At 42.2% G+C, this 26137-nt stretch overlaps 1 protein-coding gene across 1 annotated transcript in view; it reads left to right on the plus strand.

The window, feature by feature from the left end:
* The first annotated feature begins 305 nt into the window (after positions 1 to 305).
* The window catches only part of LOC110533528 (rho GTPase-activating protein 32), a 224981-nt gene continuing 199149 nt past the window's right edge, over positions 306 to 26137 (plus strand). The window contains exon 1 of the mRNA XM_021617826.3: positions 306 to 856. The gene's annotated coding sequence lies outside the window, so the exon portion shown is untranslated. The remainder of the gene's footprint in view (positions 857 to 26137) is intronic.

Consider the following 26137-nt stretch of genomic DNA (forward strand, 5'->3'; position numbering starts at 1 on the left):
GTACTGTAGCATGCCTCTTACTTGCCCCCGAAACACCTGCTTTTGGAGCCCCAGACTAAGCTTTTCCTGAGGCAATTTGGTGTAGTGGCCAGTCACTGGTGTGGTGTACTGTCACAACAGTGTAAATTATGGTAACCTTTAGAGGATGCCATTACAGACAAGCACCAGAGGATGGCAGAGTAGTAGAGTAAAAATACACTACAAAGATTAGAGTTTCAGAGCTGGGTTTCAAACATACTTAGTGTTTTCCAAAATTGCAATCTGATTGATGAGCAATGTCCTGAGAGACCGAGCATGTTAAATCTAATCCACGTGCGCTCATCCACGAGAGCGCGCACAGTCACGAACGGTACGCCTCTGCGCGTTCACGATGTCCTCGGATTCTCTCCTGGAAGTGGTGGTTCGAATGTTTTAGTGCGAGCCTCCAGTTTGATAGTAAAGTTTACCTATAAAACTGCCCTTCAACTGGCTGCAAAAGGAATTTCAGTCAATGTTTTCTCATTGTGAAGTACCATCACATTTTTTGAGGCAGTTTAGCTTTACTTAAACACGATAACAGCTGTTTGAACATTGCCAACGAGCCATCTCCAGCGGGAGTTTTTGAACACACGGACAGCGAGATTGAGGCGATATTTTTTTTAATGGGACGTAACGTTGTTGTTCAGGAAACATTTACCTAACTAGCTTAACGTTAGCTATATAAAATATCTAGCGTCTTTGGTTTGTTTTATAATGCGGTGTTTTGGTTCCGAGGGATCAAGCTGTGTTTCTGCAGCTGGCGTGGAAGACACCAGGAGGAGGAAACTGTGGTGAAAGCGAGAGTGATAACCCGAAAAACATCTCATCAAACACACCGGTAAACAGACATTTCTGTCACTTCAGTTAACGTTATCAAACGTTTACATGAATACCAATAATTCCATATTAAACTGATTAAGGCAGTAGTCCGAGTATGGAAATAGAGTAATGTGTTTACATGACTATCTTAAACGGATTAATGTCAAAATCAACGTAAACATACGCCAATTAAAAAACCTGGTTTTCGGAATAATCTTTTTAATTATTAGGACACGTAAACAGTGTAATCGGCGTTCCAACTGTGTATTTGATCTGTGTGTTCCAAAACCAGTAGCGCAAGCTTCTCTTTCATGCACGAGTGAGGTGAGTTTTGGAAAAACAAAGTATGGATCTTTAGAAATTGTTTTCACATACAACTTTAACGTTATGTCCGAAATCTGAATCAAAAACGTTTAGCAAAAATACCATGGTTACTGTGGTATAACGTTTATTTGGATTGGCGATTTTCTGCATTTATGTAAAGTGCTAGCCTGAAAACCCAATGTTGAATTGCAAAGAATTCTATGTAGGCATAAATTAGCGTTTGGAACAGGAAAGTTAACTCTCACGACCAATACAAGGCAAAAGAGTGAATAAAATATTACTTCACCTGTTGTCCGTGTGGTTGGTCGTTTTACAGGTAGGAATGTGAGACAAAATATCCACAGAGTAGTGTAGCAACCTGACCTAGAGTATGTTGGTCAATATCGTTTTTATTTTCAATACTGATGCAATTCGCACTGTGACTAATCAAACATGCTTAGGTCGACTACATTCCCATATGGTTTACATATTGTGTAATAGAGCCCCACAGTGGAGGTGTAATAATACCCAAAAACCTAGAGGTCAAATGGTAAATGGTTCCAATTGTTTTTACACCATTATTTTTATCAATAGGGAATTGTATAAACACTTAAAATACGGGCTGTTAATGTTGTTTTGGTGTGATGTTTTGATAACCATGTAAATCTCTCCTGGACAAGGTGCCTTTAATCAATATATTTGGCTCTATTTGTTATAGGCCCCCCTCAGCCCCCAGCTGTGCCCTGAACACCATATGTGAATTGATTGCCCACCCATCTATCTTAAGAGTTCGTACTGTTAGGTGACCTAAACTAGAGGCCCTCAATCTCACACAAATTATCAAGGAACCTACCTGGTACAACCCTAAATCCATAACCATGGGCACCCAAATAGATATCACCCTGACCAACTTGCCCTCTAAATACACCTCTGCTGTCTTCAACCAGGATCTCAGCGATCACTGCCTCATTGCCTGTGTCCGTAATGGGTCAAACGACCACCCCTCATTGCTTTTAAACGCTCCCTTAAACCCCTCAGCAAGCAGGCCTTTCTAATCGACCTGGCCCGAGTATCCTGGAAGGATATTGGCCTCATCCCGTCTGTAGAGGATGCCTGGTTGCTCTTTAAAAGTGCTTTCCTCACCATCTTAAATAAGCATGCCCCATTCAAAAAATGTAGAACTAAGAACAGATATAGCGCTTGGTTCACTCCAGACCTGACTGCCCTTGACCAGCACAAAAACATCCTGTGGCGTACTGCATTGGCACCGAATAGCCCCTACGATATGCAACTTTTCAGGGAAGTTAGGAACCAATATACACAGGCAGTTAAGGAAAGCAATGGCTAGCTTTTTCAAACAGAAATTTGCATCCTGCAGCACGAATTCCAAAAAGTTTTGGGACACTATAAAGTCCATGGAGAATAAGAGCACCTCCCAGCTGCCCACTGGACTGAGGCTTGGAAACACTGTCACAATCGATAAATCTACGATAATTGAATTTCAATAAGCATTTTTCTACGACTTGCTATGCTTTCCACCTGGCTACCCCTACCAACAGCTCTACACCCCCCCGCAGAAACTTGCCAAGCCCCCCCCCCCCCCCCTTGCTTCTCTTTCACCCAAATCCAGACAGCTGATGTTCTGAAAGAGCTGCAAAATCTGGATCCCTACAAATCAGTTGGGCTAGACAATCTGGACCCTCTCTTTCTAAAATTACCCACAGAAATTGTTGCAACCCCTATTACTAGCCTGTTCCAACCTCTTTCGCATCGTCTGAGATCACCAAAGATTTGAAAGCTGCCACGATCATCCCCCTCGTCAAAGGGTGAGACACTCTAGACCCAAACTGTTATAGACCTATATCCATCCTGCCCTGTCTTTCTAAAATCTTCGAAAGCGAAGTTAACAAACAGATCACCAACCATTTCGAATCCCACCGTACCTTCTCCACTATGATATCTGGTTTCCGAGCTGGTCATGGGTGCACCTCAGCCACGCTCAAGGTCCTTAACGATATCATACCCGCCATCGATAAAAGACAGTACTGTGCCTCCCGGGTGGCGCAGTGGTTAAGGGCGCTGTACTGCAGCGCCAGCTGTGCCATCAGAGTCCCTGGGTTCGCGCCCAGGCGCTGTCTTAACCGGCCGCGACCGGGAGGTCCGTGGGGCGACGCACAATTGGCCTAGCGTCGCCCGGGTTAGGGAGGGCTTGGTCTCATTGCGCACCAGCGACTCCTGTGGCGGGCTGGGCGCAGTGTGCGCTAACCAAGGTGGCCAGGTGCACGGTGTTTCCTCTGGCGCATTGGTGCGGCTGGCTTCCGGGTTGGATGCATGCTGTGTTAAGAAGCAGTGCGGCTTGGTTGGGTTGTGTATCGGAGGACGCATGACTTTCAACCTTCGTCTCTCCCGAGCCCGTACGGGAGTTGTAGCGATGACACAAGATAGTAGCTACTACAACAATTGGATACCACGAAATTGGGGAGACAAAGGGGTAAAATAAAAAAAAAAAAAAAAGACAGTACTGTGTCTTCATCAACCTGGCTTTCGACTCTGTCAATCCTGCAGCACAAATTCTGAAAAATTCTTATCGGCAGCCTCGGTTGCTCAAATGACTGGTTCACCAACTACTTCTCAGATAAAGTTCAGTGTCAAATCGGAGTTCCTGTTGTCCTCTGGCAGTCTCTAACAAAGTTTTCACACCCTTTACTCAGTACTTTGTTGAAGAACCATTGGCAGCTATTACAGCCTCTAATGACTGGTTCACCAACTACTTCTCAGATAAAGTTCAGTGTCAAATCGGAGTTCCTTCTTCCTTCTTGGTTCCTCCGTCTTCTTGGGTATGAAGCTACAAGCTTGGCACACCTGTATTTGGAGTTTTTCCCATTCTTTTCTTCAGATTCTTCTTCAGATTCTTCAAGCTCTGTCAGGTTGGATGGGGAGCATCACTGCAAAGCTATTTTCAGGTCTCTCCAGAGATATTAGATCGGGTTCAAGTCGGACTCTGGCTAGGCCACTCAATGATATTCAGAGACTTCTGAATACTTATGTAAATAAGCTATGTATGTTTTAAATTTGATAAATTAGCAAAAATGTCTAAACCTATTTACGATTTGCCGTTATTGTGTGTAGATTGAGGGGAAAAAACAATTGGATCCATTTTAGAATAAGGATGTAACATATACATTTTTTGGGGGTAAAGTCAAAGGGTCTGAGTACTTTCCAAATGCACTGTACATGTGGGTAGAGGTGAAAGTGACTTGGCAATCAGGATATAAACTCAGAATAAAAATAAACGTCCTCTCACTATCAACTGCGTTTATTTTCAGCAAACTTAACATGTGTAAATATTTGTATGAACATAACAAGATTCAACAACTGAACAAGTTCCACAGACATGTGACTAACAAATGAAATGTGTCCCTGAACAAACCTTCAATGCTGCAGAAATGTTTTGGTACCCTTCCCCATATCTGTGCCTCGACACAATCCTCGGAGCTCTGACATGCACTGTCAACTGTGGGACAGTGCAAAATCAAAAGTAACAGTCAGTATCTGCATTAAGTACTGCAGTGTGTCGTCTCCTCATGGACTGCACTAGATTAGCCAGTTCTTGCTGTGAGATGTTACCCCACTCTTCCACCAAGGCACCTGCATGTTCCCAGACATTTCTGGCGGGAATGGCCTTAGCCCTTACCCTCCTATCCAGCAGGTCCCAGACATGCTCAATGGGATTGAGATCCGGGCTCTTTGCTGGCTGTGGCAGAACACTGACATTCCTGTCTTGCAGGAAATCACGCACAGAACGAGCAGTATGGCTGGTGGCAATGTCATGCTGGAGTGTCATGTCAGGATGAGCCTGCAGGAAGGGTACCGCATGAGGAAGGAGAATGTCTTCCCTGTAACGCACAGCATTGAGATTGCCTGCAATGACAACAAGCTTAGTCCGATGATGCTGTGACACACCGCCCCAGACCATGACGGACCCTCCACCTCCAAATCGATCCCGCTCCAGAGTACAGGTTTCTGTGTTCCTTCAATGATAAAAGTTAATCCCTGGTGAGACAAAATCGTAAGAGCACTTTTTGCCAATCCTGTCTGGTCCAGCGACAGTGGGTTTGTGCCCATATGTGACATTGCCGGTGATGTCTGGTGAGGACCTGCCTTACAACAGGCCTACAAGCCCCCAGTCCAGCCTCTCTCAGCCTATTGTGGACAGTCTGAGCACTGATGGAGGGATTGTGCGTTCCTGGTGTAACTCAGGCAGTTGTCGTTGCCATCCTGTACCTGTCCCGAAGGTGTGTTTAGATGTACCAATCCTATGTAGGTGTTACACGTGGTCTTCCACTGCGAGGACGATCAGCTGTCCATCCTGTCTTTCTGTAGCGCTCACAGCAACGGACATTGCAATTTATTGCCCTGGATCTGCAGTCCTCAGGCCTCCTTGCAGCATGCCTAAGGCACATTCACACAGATGAGCAGGGAACCTGGGCATCTTTCTTTTGGTGTTTTTCAGAGTCAGTAGAAAGGCTTCCTTAGTGTCCTCAGTTTTCATAGCTGGGACCTTAATTGCCTAATGACCATTCCACAGGTGCATTTTCATTAATTGTTTATGGTTCATTGAACAAGCATGGGAAATGGTTTTTAAACCCTTTACAATGAAGATCTGTGAAGTTATTTAGATTTTTACAAATGATCTTTGAAAGACAGGGTCCAGAAAAAGGGATGTTTCTTTTTTTTTTTACTGAGTTTATAGTAAACAGAGTAGCAGCAGCGTATGTGTGTGGCGTCAACATGGGTTTGTGTGTGTTGGAATGTCAGTGTAGTAGTGTGTGGGTAGGCAAGGAGGAGCAGGAGGAGCACTGCCAGAGCCCTTCAAAATTACCTCCAGCAGGCCACAAATGTGCATGTGTCTGCTCAAACGGTCAGAAACAGACTCCATGAGGGTGGTATGAGGGCCCGACGTCCACAGGTGGGGGTTGTGCTTACAGCAGGACGTTTGGCATTTGCCAGAGAACACCAAGATTGGCAAATTCGCCACTGGCGCCTTGTGCTCGTCACAGATGAAAGCAGGTTCACACTGAGCACATGTGACAGAGTCTGGAGACGCCATGGAGAACGTTCTGCTGCCTGCAACATCCTCCAGCATGACCGGTTTGGCGGTGGGTCAGTCATGGTGTGGGGTGGCATTTCTTTGGGGGGCCGCACAGCCCTCCATGTGCTCGCCAGAGGTAGCCTGACTGCCATTAGGTACCGAGATGAGATCCTCAGACCCCTTGTGAGACCATATGCTGGTGTGGTTGGCCCTGGGTTCCTCCTAATGCAAGACAATTCTAGACCTCATGTGGCTGGAGTGTGTCAGCAGTTCCTGCAAGAGGAAGGCATTGATGCTATGGACTGGCCCGCCCGTTCCCCAGACCTGAATCCAATTGAGCACATCTGGGACATCTGGGACATGTCCAGGAGTAATTAGTTACTTATCTCACCTCATCAGGAGCATGCCCAGGCGTTGTAGGGAGGTCATACAGGCACGTGGAGACCACACACACTACTGAGCCTCATTTTGACTTGTTTTAAGGACATTACATCAAAGTTGGATCAGCCTGTAGTGTGGTTTTCCACTTTAAAACCTCTTGAGGATAGGGAGACGCTAGCGTCTCAACTGGCCAATTGCCTGGGGAAATGCAGAGCGCCAGATTCAAATAAAATGCTATAAAATTAAAACTTTCATTAAATCACACATGTAAGATACTCAATTAAGCTTCACTCGTGAATCCAGCCAACATGTCAGATTTAAAAAATGCTTTTCGGCGAAAGCATATGAAGCTATTATCTGATAGCATGCACCTATCTGAATCAGTAGTAAACAAAAGAGCTAGCGTAGCAGGCGCTACACAAAACGCTGAAATAAAATATAAAATATGCATTACCTTTGACAAGCTTCTTTTGTTGGCACTCCATTATGTCCCATAAACGTCACAATTGGTCCTTTTTTTCCCCGATTAATTCCGTCCATGTATACCCAAAATGTCCATTTATAAAGCATGTTTGATTCAGAAAAAAACAGCTTACCAAAACACAACGTCACTACAAAACATTTCAAAAGTTGCCAAAATATTTCAAACTACTTTTGTAATACAACTTTAGGTATTTTTAAACGTTTTTAATCGATCAAATTGTAGATGGGGCAATCTGTCTTGCGCAACTCTCAACAGTGTAACCTTGTTCCAGGATGTGCTTCTTCTTCGTTACATAAATGATTAACCTCAACCAAATTCCAAAGACTGGTGACATCCAGTGAAAGTCGTAGGAACTGTCCCTATCAAATATCCCTTGGCAAAGACAACATAGGGAACGGTCAGAGGCAAAAAATAAAAAAAGATCTGAACAATTAGTCCTCAGGGTTTTGCCTGCTACATAAATTCTGTTATAGTCAGACATGATTGAAACAGTTTTAGAAACTTCAGAGTGTTTTCTATCCACACCTACTAATCATATTCCTGGCATGAGTAGCAGGAAGTTGAAATTGGGCACGCTATTTATCCAAAAGTTAAAATGCTGCCCCCTATACCTTAACAGGTTAATTTTGAGTGTGACTCCAAATCAACCCATGGAGGTCTGGATACATTTGATTTCCATTGATGATTTTTGTTGTCAGCACATTCAACTATGTAAAGAAAAAAGTATTTAATAAGAATATTTCAGATCTAGGATGTGTTATTTTAGTGTTCCCTTTATTATTTTTTTAGCAGTGTATTTTAGGTAATCGGAAACGATGGCAAAAACATTATGTACAAAAAGATGTTAAGATCAGTGCAAAAAAAACAACACAAAATAGCACAATTAGTTCAGGAGCCTGTAAAACGGCCATCCTTCCTGCCAGCGCCATCGCCATCGCCATTCCAATTGTGCATCCTTACAAACGAGCACAGTTGGATCGTTCCTGTCTAGTGGTTAATTGGCCAACTATGGAACCTTTAGACACTTCTTAGGATGGTTATCAATTACCATGTTTCATTGCGGGTGCAATTAATTAAGGAGATGTTTGTCACAGGTATTAATGTAAATTATCGTTTGATGTGCCTGTTTCTCTAATATAGGAGTCTGGCTGCTGTAAACTATGGACACAGTGTACTGACTCAGTATAGGATGTCTTCATATCCCATCATTTACACTCTAGTTTGAAGCTAGAGATAATTAGTTACTTATCTCACTGCAAAAACAAGGCCATCTTTCCAATTCCTGTTTTCCACACACAGAACGAGTCATACCAAATAGCTGCCACTGTGCCAATGACAAAGCAGAAACTTTAATAGTCACCATATTAATTTGATTGGTATCAATTGCATGTAAAGCGTGATTTATGATGTAGTGGTTAATTGGCCTCGGTAGTGGTTTGTAGTAGTTTTAGCTGAACAGCACAGTACTTTGTCTTCAGAGATAAATCATTAGGAAACCTATTTGCAATAGTCATTAATTTGTGCGGCTCACTCATTGTCCATTTTGTTAATTGTCAGCGGACTTAACTGGGATACTGAGAGCAGGGTGTTGTTTTATTTTTCATATTTTTAAATTTAACTTTTATTTAACTAGGCAAGTCAGTTAAGAACAAATTCTTATTTACAATGACGTCCAAACCCGGACGACACTGGGCCAACTGTGCGCCGCCCTATGGGACCCAATCACGGCCGGATGTGATGCAGCCTGGATTCGAACCACGTCTTCATGATGGCAGGCAGAGCTCACTAGTGTGGATATAAATGGCTCTGCATCTATCTGCCTTTGCTCTTCATTTATAAGTGTGCTATCCCGGCAGGTTATTTAAAACAGGCCAGGCTAATGCAGCCCCCCTATTCAATGAGCTAAAGAACGTCAGGCCTGTAGGGTACCAGCCACTCAATTCCCCTCTCTATTCAGTATGTCTTCTGCCATGGTTGATTTAATACTAAGAAAAATAAGATGCAACGTCATCGCCTCAGTGAACTGTTAGCCCAACGGTCCAAGCACTGGGAGTAGACTACTGCTCAGATGAAGTGGTGTAAATTGAATGAAAAGATTTTAGACTTAGTTGGCTTGAATTTAGATTTTTATGAAGTTTTCCTAAGCTCGAAAAATATGTTTAATCCACGGAACATGACTGTCAAATTCTCCCTGTCAGTAACTTCAGCTTTATTAAAATAAAAGGACACACTGCCTGTTCTACTACATGTCCCTCTATTAACATTCAATTATTCTATGACATTGGAGAATCTAAAATAATCTTGTCATGTCAGCTCAAATTTGCAACATTTGAGATATGTGGTTACACCAATCACGAGTTTACCCCTTCTAAATCCAATGTAATGGACTCAGTGCTGTTCTTATTTGTCAGTTGTTTGGAACAAGACTTTCTGTGGAAGATGTTGAGCTCTGCCCTATATCACCTTTTTTGATCAGGGGCATCTTTCCTCAACTTTTTTCAAGTCGTGTCTTCAAGATTTTCAGTGCTTCCATTTAACAACGTAGGCTTGTAAAATTGAGAAAATAAAAGTTAATTGCCTGCATTAACTGGTCAATGGAACCAGTGGCAAGTGCAGCACACACTTATCATTATTATTGGCCAACAACTAGGGATCTCAATGGTTAACCACCTGTCCTCTTAAAGTAGCATTGGATACTGAGTGGAGGTATCACCTCCCCTTTTGTATCAGGAGAGGCACACCGAACCTGTCTTATTCTAAAGCCCTATAAATTCCGTTTTTGTTTTTCCAGGTTTACATTGCCCCTTGTTTTTTTCCCAGGTTTTTTTATTTGTTAAAACAACTAAATTGATTAGTTTTAAGTCTAAAACCAATGCTTAAACCACATGAGGGGACCACATTTGAGGTCTGACATTTTTTTGTTGTTGCAGTGTGCTGTGTTTTTGTAGTGTGATGGTTGTTTGCAAAACAAATACCCACTGGATTGAGGCAAATAATCATGATGTCATTCTGCCAGGTAAGCATAGGCTACTTTATAGTTAACATTTTAATTGAAGGTTTTTGGGAAAGCCTTCCCATCTACCAGAATATTTATTTTCGTTAGCTTCATCGCTAACGGCTACACAAAGTGAAAGCTGTGCACACCGCACATACACAGATGGGGAATTCACGTTGCCTCTTCAGAAAGTTGCAGGGTATGCACTGATGCATTTTATTCATTTCTCTTGATATAAACGTAATAATTGTTCAATACATTTAGTTAATTGCTTACTAATAAGTTCAATACATTTGTGAATATTGTTGAATTCTGTTTTTTCTGGATTCATTGATTCCATCCGAGTTCTCCGTATTGCAGATTTTATTAAGGCCCTACAATTCCCATTACCAGAATATGCCTCCAAGGCCTGTGTTATCGTGGCCTCATTTCCATTATGCAAAGTGCTCAATTTGACCTCCCCCATATGTGGATAGCTGAAGTACAATTGAAGTCGGAAGTTTACATACAGCTTAGCCAAATACATTTAAACTCAGTTTTTCACAATTCCTGACATTTAATCCTAGTAAACAATTCCCTGTCTTAGGTCAGTTAGGATCACCAGTTTATTTTAAGAATGTGAAATTTCAGAATAATAGTAGAGTGATTTATTTCAGTTGATTTCTTTCATCACATTCCCAGTGGGTCAGAAGTTTACAAATCACATTTATTTATATAGCCCTTCGTACATCAGCTGATATCTCAAAGTGCTCTACAGAAACCCAGCCTAAAACCCCAAACAGCAAGCAATGCAGGTGTAGAAGCACGGTGGCTAGGAAAAACTCCCTAGAAATGCCAAAACCTAGGAAGAAACCTAGAGAGGAACCAGGCTATGAGGGGTGGCCAGTCCCCTTCTGGCTGTGCCGGGTGGAGATTATAACAGAACATGGCCAAGATGTTCAAATGTTCATAAATGACCAGCATGTTCAAATAATAATGATCACAGTAGTTGTCGAGGGTGCAGCAAGTCAGCACCTCAAGAGTAATTGTCAGTTGGCTTTTCATAGCCGATCATTAAAAGTAGCTCTACCACTCCTGCTGTCTCTAGAGAGTTGAAAACAGCAGGTCTGGGACAGGTAGCACGTCCGGTGAACAGGTCAGGATTCCATAGCCGCAGGCAGAACAGTTGAAGCTGGAGCAGCAGCACGGCCAGGTGGACTGGGAACAGCAAGGAGTCATCATGCCAGGTAGAGAGAATTAGAGAGAGCATACTTAAATTCCCACAGGACACCGGACACCCCCCCCCCCCCCCCCGACACAAACTACTGCAACATAAATACTGGAGGCTGAGACAGGAGGGGTCAGGAGACACTGTGGCCCCATCCGATGATGCCCCCGGACAGGGCCAAACAGGAAGGATATAACCCCACCCACTTTGCCAAAGCACAGCCCCCACACCACTAGAGGGATATCTTCAACCACCAACTTACCATCCTGAGACAAGGCCGAGTACAGCCCACAAAGATCTCCGCCACGGCACAACCCAATGGGGGGTTCCACCCCAGACAGGAAGATCACGTCAGTGACTCAAGTGACGCACCCCTCCTAGGGACGGCATGAAAGAGCACCAGTGAGCCAGTGACTCAGCCCCTGTAATAGGGTTAGAGGCAGAGAATCCCAGTGGAGAAAGGGGAACCGGCCAGGCAGAGACGTACTTTATGGAGAATGTCCTCTGGTCTGATGAAACAAAAATAGAACTGTTTGGCCATAATGACCATGGTTATGTTTCAGAGGAAAAGGGGGAGGCTTGCAATCCGAAGAACACCATCCCAACTGTGAAGCACGGTGGTAGCAGCATCATGTTGTGGGGGTGCTTTGCTGCAGGAGGGACTGGTGCGCTTCACAAAATAGATGGCATCATGAAAATGATATGGATATATTGAAGCAACATCTCAAGACATCAGTTCATGCTTGGTCACAAATGGGTCTTCCAAATGGACAATGACCCCAAGCATACTTCCAAACTTGTGGCAAAATGGCTTAAGGAAAACAAAGTCAAGGTATTGGAGTGGCCATCCAAAATCTCATATAAAATCTGTGGGCAGAACTGAAAAAGCATGTGCGAGCAAGAAGGCCTACAAACCTGACTCGGTTACACCTGCTCTGGCAGGAGGAATGGGCCAAAATTCACCTAACTTATTGTGGGAAGCTTGTGGAAGGCTACCCAAAACATTTGACCCAAGTTAAACAATTTAAAGGCAATGCTACCAAACACTCAATTAGTATATGTAAACTTCTGACCCACTGGGAATGTGATGAAAGAAATAAAAGCTGAAATGAATAATTCTCTCTACTATTATGCTGACATTTCACATTCTTAAAATAGTGGTGATCTTAACTGACCTAAGACAGTGATTTTTTTTTTTTTGATTAAATGTCAGGAATTGTGAAACTGAGTTTAAGCTGTATGTAAACTTCCGACTTCAACTATGTAGCTATCTATTTTTTTCTTCTCGTCACTAGATTTTAGCTGGTATTGTAAAGCCAGTTTATTCTGTAGGTTCTCTAAGTAAACAAGGGTTTAAAGAAGGTTTTTATTCTTAATATTTGTGTTATGACCATGCATGGTTACTTGTTTCCAGGTATCAGTATTTTGTGGTTAGACATTGCCATTGTAGCAGATGTCTGACTTTTTCAGTAAGCTTGAAGCATTTTGGCATTTGTTTGCATTTTCTTATTTATCTGGGAAAAGCCCCCTAATTGTAGCGTTATGTAGAAACAGGGAACACTTGCCCTATATACTACACTTGTCTTTCTTTCTTTCCTTCTTTCTTTCCTTTTTTAAAAATTTTAATAGGCTACTAAATGTCAAGCTTCCTTTTAATATCGGTCTTGCATCCCACTAGCGGATCTCAATATATTTGGTTCAAGAATCATGGTGTGATTATCTAACAAATCTTATCTTATCTTATCTATGCCTAGTCCATAGAAATACAAATGTAAACATAATAAATGATTCAAGATTATGTAGAACATAATGAAAATGTACAGGGTATGACTTAGGTTAAGGATTAGGCTAGATGGTGACAAATCTTACTTTCAACCCCTTCCCACCCCTTCAGTGTGAGTTCAGGTTTCTCTCAAACAAGCATTACTCAAACTACGCTTTGTCAAAATTATAATTATTATTTCTGTGAAATGGATGTTGCAATTTGGAGCATTGCACAGTCTCGTCTAAGCTTGTCACGTTTGTGAGAAAAGACAGACAAGTGGGTGATTTTACACAACAGCCTCATTGCTCTACTTTTCGTAGCATCGTGTTTTGACTGCTGCAGTCCTGTAGACTGAAAGAAGCGGTACTAATCCTCTCAACTGAACACATTTGCCATTACATTTATTATAGATGCCATGTTTGTGTAGCAGATGATTGTTCCTCATTTTTAAAAGGGCTGCTGTCGTAAAAACATAAGCTAAAAGCATTTGTGTTATGAGAACAGGCCATTCAGCTCATCTAGCCTTCCCGTTAACTGAACTCTAAGTAACAGTCCCTAATAAATGTGAAACAAATGTGATTTCAGGTTTAGGTAAATATCAGGATGCTTGCATAATCTTTATAGGACATTCATAGTGGTGTCTGTGTTGTGGTTAGATAGACAGGTGACTGAATGTTACTCATCAGTTAGCTGAGAGTAAGGTGTGCAGAGGAGCCACCAGAGCCTCGTTAGCTGGCACTCCAGGGTTCCTGTAGGCCATAGGAGGGATGGGGGTATATTGTGCGTAGCCACCGAGACACAAGGATTTATCGACGGATTCTTGACCTTGGCCTGTCGCATTGCAGCCTGACCTGAGATACTTGGCAGATGAGCAGGGAGAGTGAGAGGAGTCTTATGGGAACGAGAGTGAGAGATCGAAAGAACAACAAGGCGATATACATGCGCCTCAACAATAGGAGCTCACCTAACTGTGTGGCAGCCAAATCACTTGAGGGACTTCCTCTGCTTAGTTTCAGCGTTTTGTGGCGTCCGCAATTACGCTAGGTTTTGTCTGGTGTCGTAATGACCGAAGTGCTATGCTTTTGGAAACTCTTTGGCACGCACAGCATTCTAAACAGACCTGACATGGCACTTTTTCAAAGACTACGTCAGCTCTCCACTCGGAATTGTGGGGCACTTCTGTTCTATTCTGGTGCTGCTCTCTGTCCAAAGGCTTCCGTTTGATATGTTTTCCTGGCCCTGAAAAGAGGTGCTATTAGCTAACAAGGTGCGAACACCCTGTCTGACTTAAACACAACCCTTTTCAATTGACCTGCTTTTTGCTAGCTGACGCCAGCAGACAATTCTGTAAATAACTGCCTTTTTATCCCTCTAATAGCTAACTTGTATTTAAAAAATAATAATCTCAATGTTTCCATCACCTGGCTAGGTAGCTTGGCAACCACCAAGGCAAATTAAGGAATGAAGGTGTTAACAAACAAGCATAAACTAGTGGACATAAGCTTGAGTTTAATCAGATGTTCTAGATATTCAAAATGGAGTGGCTCTAAACAGCCCTGCATTCATATTACACAACCAACCACACTCCTTTGTACACTTGTTATGTCTGTGAGTGCGCATACAGTCTCAAAGGGCTCCTTGTTTGTCTTCGGCCTCTCAATGCTGGATGCCCCGGATGCTGGAGGAGCATTGTGTGGGCCGCAGCGCCCATTGTGGCTCCCCTCTGCATGTTCATTAATTACATAACTGGCATAGCCCAGTGTCCCTGGCCCCGACCCCACACATTAACGGAACTGCTAACTCGCTCTCCCTGCAGCCTCCCTGGCCGTACATACACCGACTTTTGAGGATGCCATGGATTTCCCTAACGGGATTCCATTCCCCCGTAAACAATTCCTGCATTGAGAGGGGAGGTTGGAAAGCTGCCAGGGTATTCCTACAATGGAGAGGCGGGGATAATGAGGCGGCAGCATTGACTAAGGGAATTCTCATTCAGTGCCTGGATTAGCAACATGGTGTGAAACTGTGTGGCAGTGCTTAGAGAGCCACAGAGCCGATACCTGAGCAGGATCTTCCACCAACACTCACAATCCCAGACATTGTGCTCCCTGTGCAGGGGAGGCATCCAGTCATACTGTTGGCAGGAATTTCAGCTCGCTTTTTTAGCAAGGCTTGAGAAACATTCACACTCCCCTCATAGTTATGCTTTTGCTCTTTTTTTAAAAATATAAAGATCTAGAAGCTAGAGTAATTGAGGATTGGTCGTCTATGTTCCATGTCTTCACTATGTTTTTCCTTAGGTTATCATGCTAATGTTTTCAGTGAGGAGTCCCATCGGCATGCATTTGTGCCCCCCTAGCTACGTGTTTAGCTATGTGTTTAGGGTTGCAGGTTTTACTCAGTTATAGAATAAATACACTGAAAAGTCAAAGTACTTAACACGAGTGGAAAAAGTACACCGGCTCTACGTTTGGGAGAGTTGTTTTGTTACTAAGTGAGGAGATCAGTGAGATTATTGCTGTGGTAGTAATTTAATTTTGTCAGCTGATTTATTGTCATGCAAAAGATGGCGGTCTCACTGTAATTGACCATTAGTTGTTATAAACATGTTGAGCATCTCCAGGCTCCAGTCATACAAGCAGCATACAAGCCTCTGATGCGTGCCTTTGGAACATTTACATTTAAAAAAAAAAGGCTGTCATGTGCCTTTTACTGAGGAGTGGCTTTTGTCTGGCCACTCAACTATGAAGGCCTGATTGGTGGAGTGCTGCAGAGATTTCCTTCTGGAAGGTTATCCCATCTCCTCAGAGGAACTCTGTCAGTGACCATCGAGTTCTTGGTCACCTCCCTGACAAAGTTCCTTCTTCCCCGATTGGTCAGTTTGGTTGGGCAGCCAGCTCTAGGAAGAGTCTTAGTGATTACAAACTTTTTCCATTTTAAGAATGATGGAGGCCACTGTGTTCTTGGGGATCTTCAATGCTGAAGACATGTTTTGGTACCCTTCCCCAGATCTGTGCCTCGACACAATCCTGTCTCAGAGCTCTATGGATACTTGCTTCGACCTCCTGGCTTGGTTTTTGCTCTGACATGCACTGTCAACTGTGAGACCTTTTATATAGACAGGTGTGCCTTTCCAAATCATGTCCAATCGATTTGAATTTACCACAGGTGGACTCCAAGTTGTAGAAACATCTCAAAGATGATCAACAGGAACAGGATGCATCTGAGCTCAATTTCGAGTCTGATAGCGAAGGGTCTAAATACTTACAGTACCAGTCAAAATTTTGGACACATACTCATTCCAGGGTTTTTCTTTATTTGTACTATTTTCTACATTATAGAATAATAGTGTATACATCAAAACTATGAAATAACACAAATGGAATCATGTAGTAACCAAAAAAGTGTTAAACAATACAAAATATTTTTTTATTTTTGAGTTTCTTCAATAGCCACCCTTTGCCTTGATGACAGCTTTGCATTCTCTTAACCAGCTTCATGAGGTAGTCACCTGGAATGCTTTTCCAACAGTCTTGAAGGATTTCCCACATGCGTAGCACTTGTTGGCTGCTTTTCCTTCACTCTGCGGTCCAACTCATCCCAAACCATCTCAATTGGTTTGAAGTCAGGTGATTATCGAGCCAGGTCACCTGATGCAACACTCAATCACTCTCCTTCTTGGTCAAATAGCCTTTACACAGCCTGGAGGTGTGTTTTGGGTCATTGTCCTGTTGAAAAACAAATGATAGTCCCAGTAAGTGCAAACCAGATGAGATGGCATATCGCTGCAGAATGCTGTGGTAGCCATGCTGGTTAAGTGTGCCTTAAATTCTAAATAAATCAGTGTCACCAGCAAAGCACAATCACACCACCATCTCCGTGCTTCACGGTGGGAACCACACATGCGGAGGTCATCTGTTTACCCACTCTGCGTCTCAGACACAGCGTTTTAAAACCAAAAATCTCAAATGTGGACTCATCAGACGAAAGGACAGATTTCCACCTTTCTAATGTCAATTTCTCGTGTTTCTTGGCCCAAGCAAGTCTTTTCTTCTTGTTGGTGTCCTTTAGTGGTTTCTTTACAGCAATTCGACCATGATGTCCTGATTCATTCAGTCTCCTCTGAACATTTTATGTTGATGCGTCTGAACTCTGAGGTGCAGTTAATTGCCGTTTTCTGAGGCGGTTAACTCCAATGAACTTAACCTCTGCAGCTTTTCTGTGGCGGTCCTCATGAGAGCACTTGATGGTTTTTGCGACTGCACTTGAAGAAACTTTCAAACTTATTGAAATGTTCCTGATTGACTGACCTTCATGTCTTCGTGATGATGGACTGTTGTTTCTCTTTGCTTATTTGAGCTGTTCTTGCTATAATATAGACTTGGTCTTTTACCAAATAGGGCTATCTTCTGTGTACCAACTCTACCTCTTCCTTCTCACAACACAATGGAGTGCCTCAAACGCATTAAGAAGGATAGAAATTCCAGAATTTTACTTTAACAAGGCACACCTGTTTTAGTTGAAATGCATTTCAGGTGTCTACCCCATGAAGCTCATTGAGAGAATGCCAAGTGTGCAAAGCTGTCATCAAAGCAAAGGGTGTCTACTTGGAAGAATCTCAAATTTGTTATTTCATAGTTTTGATGTCTTCACTATTATTCTACAATGTAGAAAATAGTAAAAATAAATAATAAAGTGAAATTAGTAGGTGTGTGCAAACTTTTGACTGGTACTGTATACACATGAAGTGAGTAAAACTGTATGTAAACATTATTAAAGTGACCAGTGATTCCATGTCGATGTGCATATCCATGTTGATGTGCATAGGGTAGCAGCCTCTACGGTTCAGAGGTTGAGTAATTGGTTGGTAGGTGGCTAGTGATGGCCTTCTGGGTGTTAGCGGGTTGAACAGGCCTTGGCTTGGGTGGTGTTTGTCTTTGATGTGTTGGCCTTCATTTGACGTCAGGTGCTGTAGGTGTCCTGGAGGGCATGTAGTGTGCCCCCGGTGATGCGTTGGGCAGACCGCACCACCCTCTGGAGAGCCCTGCGGGTGGTGCAGTTGCCGTACCAGGCGGTGATACAGCCGAACAGGATGCTCTTTATTATGCATCTGTAGGAGTTTGTGAGGGTCTTATGGGCCAAGCCACATTTCTTCAGCCTCCTGAGGTTGAAGAGGCTATGTTGCGCCTAATTCATCACACTGTCTGTGTGGATGGACTATTTCAGATTGTCAGTGACGTGTACTCCGAGAAACTTAAAGCTTATCACCTTCTCCACTGCGGTCCCATCGTTGTGGATGGGGGCGTGCTCCTCTGTCTCCTGAAGTCCATGATTAGCTACTTCGTTTTGTTGTTTTCCTGGCACTACTCCCCCACGTCCCTCACCTCCCTTGTGTGCTGCCACGTCATTGTTGGGTTATCAAGCCTAGTCCTGTTGCGTCTGCAAACTTGATTGAGTTGGAGGTGTGTGTGTGACCACGCAGTCGTGGGTGAACATGGAGTGCAGGTGGGTACTGAGCACGTAGCCTTGTGGTGCCCCTGTGTTGAGGACTTGTGTATTGGAGGTGTTGTTTCCTACCTTCACCACCTGGGGGTGACCCGTCAGCAGGTCCAGGACCCAGTTGCTTAGGAAGGGGTTCAGAGCCAGGGCCCCAAGCTTAATGATGTGCTTGGAGGGTACATTGGTGTTGAAGTCTGAGCTATAGTCAATGAACAACATTATTACATATGTATTCCTCTTGATGCAATAAACCACTTTACAAAATATAATGCATTATTATTCCCATAGCATTATTACAGAGAATCAGACAAATTATTCCATCTTCTGCCTGTTGGCTACTTATTTTATTCAATCCCGTCTCAAAATACAAGACTGCCCCTTTAAGAGGAAAAAAAAAGCTCTTTACCTGACTTGCTTTTCAAATGTCTAATGTACATGTTTTGTGCTCTTGTAGGAAGCAATCACTCCTCCATTGCTGATTTACAAATTATCTTTAATTGTGCTAGTAACTCACTAACTAGTAAAGGATATGAACAAATGTGCACACGTGGCTACTGTAAACTAGTTTGTTTTTGTTTTGGTATGTTGCATTGACGGTGGCTAATATTGTGTTTTTTGATCACAATTCCCTCACTAAAGGGGAATGTTGGTAGTGTTAACTTACTAGAGTTTTCCAACTTAGTTAAGTGAATTTCAATGTCGTGCTTCACTGCACAGGCTGATTTTTCTTCGGCACACGCGCAGCTTAGAGGGCACTTAAGTCTTTACCGATGACAAGCATACTCCTAACATGATGCAGACACCACCATGCTTGAAAATATGTAGAGTGGTATTCAGTGATGTGTTGTTGGATTTGTTCCAAAAATAATGCTTTGTGTTCAGGACATAAATTAACTTTATTTTCCATATTTATTTCAGTTTTACTTTAATTGCATTATTCAAACAGGATGTATCTTTTGGAATACTCTGTCATTTAGCTTAGTATTGTGGAGTAATTACAATGTTGTTGATGAATCCTCTAGTTAACTATGGAACTGTTTTTTAAAGCCACCATTAGCCCCATGGTGGAATCCCTGAGCGGTTTCCCTCCTTTCCGGCAACTGAGTTAGGAAGGACGACTATCTTTGTAGTGACTGGGAATATGGATACACCATCCAAAGTGTAATTAATAACTTCACCAGGCTCAGAGATATTCAATGTCAGCTTTTTGTATTTTATTTGAGCGAAGTAAAGCCCCACCGGCCAAACCTTCCCCTAACTCGGACGACGCTGGGCCAATTATGCGCCGTCCTATGGGACTCCCGGCCACGGCCGGATGTGACACAGCCCGGGATTAAACCTGGGTCTTTAGTAACGCCTCTAGCACTGCGATGCAGTGTATTAGAACGCTGCGCCACTCAGGTGGCTCTACTTTTTTATTTTTATTTTACCCATCTATCAATAGGTGCCCTTCTATGTGAAGCATTGGAAAACCTCTCTGGTCTTTGGTTTAATCTGTGTTTGAAATTCACTGCTTGACTGAGGGACTTTACCTGTAAAGTGTGGGGTACAGAGATGAGGTCGTCATTAAAAAGATCATGTTAAACACTATTATTGCACAGAGTGAGTCAATGCAACTTATTATGTGAACTTATTTAGTCTTGCCTTAACAAATGTGTTGTGTACTTACTGACTGAAGACATTTCAGCTTTTCGTTTTTAATTTGTAAAAAGTTCTAGGAACATAATTCCACTGACATTATGGGGTATTGTGTGTCATGCTGTAACACAACAAAATGTGGGACATGTCAAGGGCTGTGAATACTTTCTGAAGGTACTGTAAATAGGTTATCTGAGTGAAACTGAAGTGTGTGGTCTGAATGTAGAGGTCGACCGATTATGATTTTTCAATACCGATTTATTGGAGGACCAAAAAAAAGCTGATACCGATTAATCACCCGAATTTTTTTTAAATATCTATTTGTAATAATAATGACAATTACAACAATACTGAATGAACACTTATTTTAACTTAATATAATACATCAATAAAATCAATTTAGTCTCAAGTAAATAATGAAACATATTTGGTTTAAATAATGCAAAAACAAAGTGTCGGAGAAGAAAGTAAAAGTGCAATATTTGCCATGTAAAAAAGCTAACGTTTAAGTTTCTTGCTCAGAACATGAGAACATATGAAAGCTGCTGGTTCCTTTTAACATGAGTCTTCAATATTCCTAGGTAAGAAGTTTTAGGTTGTAGTTATTATAGGAATTATAGGACTATTTCTCTCTATACCATTTGTATTTCATATACCTTTTGACTATTGGATGTTCTTATAGGCACTAGTATTGCCAGCCTAATCTCGGGAGTTGTTGATAGGCTTGAAGTCATAAACAGTGCAATGCTTGAAGCACAGCGAAGAGCTGCTGGCAAATGCAGGAAAGTGCTGTTTTAATGAATGCTTACAGGCCTGCTGCTGCCTACTACCCCTCAGTCAGACTGCTATATCGAATCATAGACTTAATTATAATATAATAACACACAGAAATATGAGCCTTAAGTTATTAATATGGTCAAACAAAACGTTTATTCATTCAGTGAAATACGGAACAGTTCCAATATTAACTAAATATGCAGGTTTAAAATATATACTTCTGTGTATTGATTTTAAGAAAGGCATTGATGTTTATGGTTAGGAACACATTGGTGCAACGACAGTGCTTTTTTTGCGAATGCGCTTGTTAAATCACCCGTTTGGCGAAGTAAGCTGTGATTCGATGATAAATTAACAGGCACCGCAACGATTATATGCAGCGCAAGACAAGCTAGATAAACTGGTAATATCATCAACCATGTGTAGTTAATTAGTGATTATTGGAAGATTGATTGTTTTTTATAAGATAATTTAATGCTAGCTAGCTAGCAACTTACCTTGGCTCCTTGCTGCACTCGCGTAAGAAGTAGTCAGCCTGCCACGCAGTCTCCGTGTGGAGTGCAATGTAATCGGCCATAATCGGTGTCCAACAATGCCGATTACCAATTGTTATGAAAACTTGAAATCTGCCCTAATTAAGCGTCCATTCCGATTAATTGGTCAACCTCTAGTCATAAGTAGTTGTGAGCATTTCTCCTGGGATATAGAAGGGTGAGTCCACTCGTTTGCGATGATTGTGACAGTGGCGCATCATTCTGAATCCCCCACCCCAAAAACAAATTGGAACTGGGAGAGAAGAGCAGTTGGAAATTACTCATTAAGAATCTCCAGCAACGAGGGAGAGACATAACATACATTGAAATGCCCAACCCTACATTGTTCCCTCACACCATGCGCAAATAGATTTTGTCCCCCCACACCAAACGCGATCACGACACACAGGTTGAAATATCAAAACAAACTCTGAACCAATTCTTTTAAGTTGGGGACAGGTCGAATAGCATTAAACATTAATGGAAATTTAGCTAGCTAGCTTGCAGTTGCTAGCTAATATGTCCTATTTAGCTAGCTAGCTAATTTGTCCTTGGATATAAACATTGAGTTGTTTATTTGACCTGAAATGCACAAGGTCCTCTACTCCAACAATTAATCCACACACAAACGGTCAACCGACTCGTGTCTAGTTCTCTCCTCCTTCAAGGCTTATTTTTCTTCTTTGGACTTTATATGGCAATTGACAACTAACTTTCATAATAAGGTGCATTACCACAACCAACCTCAGTTCATCTTTCAATCACCCACTTGGGTAAATGTTCCTGATGATGGCACGTGGTTATATTCTTCTAAAAACCGCAGGGAGAGGTGGGACTTGCAGCGCATTCTGTGTCACCAATAGAATCAACTTCTATTTTAGCGCCTGGCAACGCAGATGCTCATTGGCGCTCGCAAGCAGTGTGGGTGCAATGATTGAATAAAATGTATGTTTAAATTTATTTTGCAACGCTCGCGGACGCGATGCATCCGGTTTGGGCATGGTGTCAGACCAAGTTACAACCCTACCACACACCCACACACACATTGTTTCTCTAATCTCTATCTGTTTTAGCTTAAGGATAAATGGAGCAAGAACATCAGATTTATATAAAGCTTTTTTTTTCATCAAACAAACAGCCAGCCCTATATCAGGTTATCAGCATAGAACAGGTCATTAAAGATATACAACGGCAATATTGAATGTTTCTGTTAAAATAAAGTAGGCTTAGTTATGTTTTTATTGCATGCAGGCATCTTTGTTTCGCTATGTAGGCTTCACCTGCTGCCTCAGCGAACTGTATTTGCCATCAATCTTGTAAACCAGAGGTAGATGAAAGAATGACTATTTGCATGGTTCCTTTCCTTTACTAAAGTAAATACCTACTTGCCATTACTCGTCTCACATCCAAAGTTTAGCCTACCTGCTATTGCGCTTGTTTTATTTTTTGCTTCACTCCTCAGGCCTACATGCTTTTCCCCCTCAGAGTAATTTTTTTTTTTGCTCCATCTTGTCTGACACAGACCCCTTGTTAATTATTTTTGTGTTGTCATAGAACCCTGACTGAGGCCTATGTAATAGTTACATTTTTAACTATATATAAGCTATAGTATGCAGACTGTCTTACTGCATACCCTGGGAACCGGTAGCGAGTGATTCATTTTGATGGGTTTCGCACGTGCTGCCACTGCACATTGCAGCCATATTAATCACTCTCCAATGTATTTTAGGCAAACACATGCTACTTTCATTTTGTCTTTGGCAGGTCTACTGAAGTGACTGTCATAAGCTTACATGCTTTGGCAACTCTCCTCGTCGGTCCAGTTATGACTGTCACATAGGCCTAGTACTGATGTTGCTGTCAGTGAAAACAATGAAAATAGGGCTGCCCTAGAGGATTTGAATTAGGTGACCGTTTGAAAACAAGAAGTTCATGTTTCCTAACATGGGAGGATATTTTTTTAAGGAATGGATTATCAAATGTCCCAGTCAGTCGGCTTAAGTCTCCTTTGTTTTTGAGATTTCTGCTAATAAATTTGGGGACTTCTTTCGTAGGCTGCACCTATCCTGAATCATTTGCGTACTTGGGTTAGTTAATGATGGAATTAGTCATAAATATTTATTTATCTTTTGCTTTGTTAATATCGGCCAGGATATTAGTAATCCCTCTGTCTGAAGGCTTTCCTTCTCTGGTTTGGAATCCATTCCACTCCCTTCTAAAAGGTCAACTGTGGGACAGCAACACCTCTGGGCAATGGCATCCTCACTCACACACTTAGATTTGAATGTGGATAGGATGATGCTGAGAAATTAGTCCTAAATTCTGTCATGAGTTTAGAAAGTCAAGTCTCTTGTGAACTTCATTGGAAAATAGTCTCATCCACTCCATTTCCATATGACAATCATCTCTCTTTCCTCACTCACTTGCTATGTCTCCTTTTAGAACTATCATACCAGCTTGACCCAGTGTACTCTCCATCTATTAGCTTACCTTACCGTCTATCACTTTTTGGTGTGTATTCAAAACACGTATACAGAACGAGTATTCCGTGTGTTTTGTATTCTCAGCTTTCAGCAGAGACTCCAGCAGAGATACTTGTCAGTATGTCATAGGAGGGTGGTCTTTCTTTTGAGTGGCGATGCCATTACCTGGTTTCTAACTGTAGCTTTTGATAGGATTGCACTTGACACTGCCTACAGAAGTAGGTTAATCATAATTTCCTAATGGTAGCACCGTTGAAATAAGGTACTCATAATAATGAAGAGGAATTGGCTGCCCCCCCCTCCTGAAGTGAAAGACAAGTGTCTCAGTTCTGCTCCCACCTGAAGCGCTTCTCAAGTTGAGAATGAGCCTGTGATGGCCTCTTTCAACTCCTCCCCCAGTCCCTCCCTCCACTCAAATAGAAGGCTTTATCTGAGAGGATCTGTTCCTTTGTAATTTCCAGAGTGGGTTTCCAACGGCACCGCTATTCAAAGCAAGTTACACCGTGCCTGTTCCTTCAGCTGTGGGGAGAAGAGGCAATTTGAGCGATGAGTCATCAGTGGAGAAGAGTCCCAAGCCTGACAACCAGGGCTTATTATTCTTCCTACTGCTCCTAATTTGACTGAAATGCAAATGGTGCCGTGTTTTGTTGTGCGCGGGAACGGATGTGCCGTGACTAAGAGGCTTGAGGAAGCTGCGAGGTGGATGTTGGCATTGGTGCAATTTACAGAGGCGCTACGTCCCCATAGGCTGTTTTAAAATGCATCTCCAGGGCCAGAAGCCATCAAAGCCAGTGGCAGTCTTATTGGATTGTATGAGGATATTTCCCCCTCTACCCCTGGAAGAAATTCACTTTTTAACATATATAGCCCATTGGAAAACCTACATTTGGTATGGATTGAGTGTGCATCGTTCTTGGAAGAATTGGTAATAACTAGAAGCTTCCTCAATCTCAAACAGGGTTGCTGGATGGTAGTTTCAAGCTATCTGATATTCTGTACTCGGTGTCTGTAGGCTAAAAACAACCTCCGTAATCTGTCTGCAATTTAGCCATTATGTCTGTTGGAAATGATCAACCAAATGGCCCTGTAATGGAAAATATCAAACTACCTGCTTTTACTGCAATTCAATATGTTTGTCATCATAGCCCCTTGCAGTTGCCAAACACCCTCTCTCTCACTCTCATTCACTCAGTCAGTCGCCATCCTGTTATCTGCCACTGCGGGTGCTGTTTTGATGAGGCAGCTGTCTGGATGTGGCTGGATTTCAGTGAGCCCGCTAATCCCAGACACATGTAGCGAATTGGTTTGGATTCTGTAGACTGATGGGTCAGATAAGGTCAGGGATGCTAGATTGCTGGACTCAAACTCATGAGCAGTATGAAAACTGTGATTGTGATTGAAAAATGCATTAGGCTATTTGTATCATACATAGCATACATACTGTAACTAACTATTGGAAATGATCCATATTGACACCCAACCCGACTATCACTATCTACTTCATGTGTACTCAAGGGCTGACGCCTCGGACTTCGGCTTGGACTTTTGTGTATTAAAACTCAATAGTGACTCTGAATATGTGTCATTACAACACTGGTTTCAAGATATCTTACATATTGACTGAGAGCCTCAGTTTTGATTTTAGTGTTTGAACAAAAATCCAAGTGGTCCACCAGCCCTCATCCTGCATTTACTGATGTGGAGTCCATTCGGCTTAACACAATGACAGTCTAGTTGCATGCCATTTGTATAACACAACCTAGAGTGCGTTGAATAGCAGGATTAGTAATTAGATTTCTATTCACTTTGAGAACAACTAACCTAACCATTGACTGACCAATTTAGCTATGCAAATCAGCCATAGCTACTCTTGGTTATACCAAAATAAATGACGACACGGGAAATGCTGAACAAAATGTAAAGTTTAATCCATTGCTTATTTGATGAATGACTAAGTATTTTTGTGCACCTGAAGTACCCTATCAAACTTGAATTCATAATTAGGCTATTCTTAGTTGAGGGAAAATAAGCCATAGTTCTCATACTTAAAAAAAAAAAAAGCATAGCCTGACGGCAATGGATTTATCATATTATTTTTTTATCTTCTGAGTACGTATGAAAGCTAGTGCTGAAATGTTAAAAA

This window comes from Oncorhynchus mykiss, chromosome 10, assembly GCF_057628025.1.
Source record: "Oncorhynchus mykiss isolate SJ-2025 chromosome 10, ASM5762802v1, whole genome shotgun sequence".
Classification (NCBI taxonomy): Eukaryota; Metazoa; Chordata; class Actinopteri; order Salmoniformes; family Salmonidae; genus Oncorhynchus; species Oncorhynchus mykiss.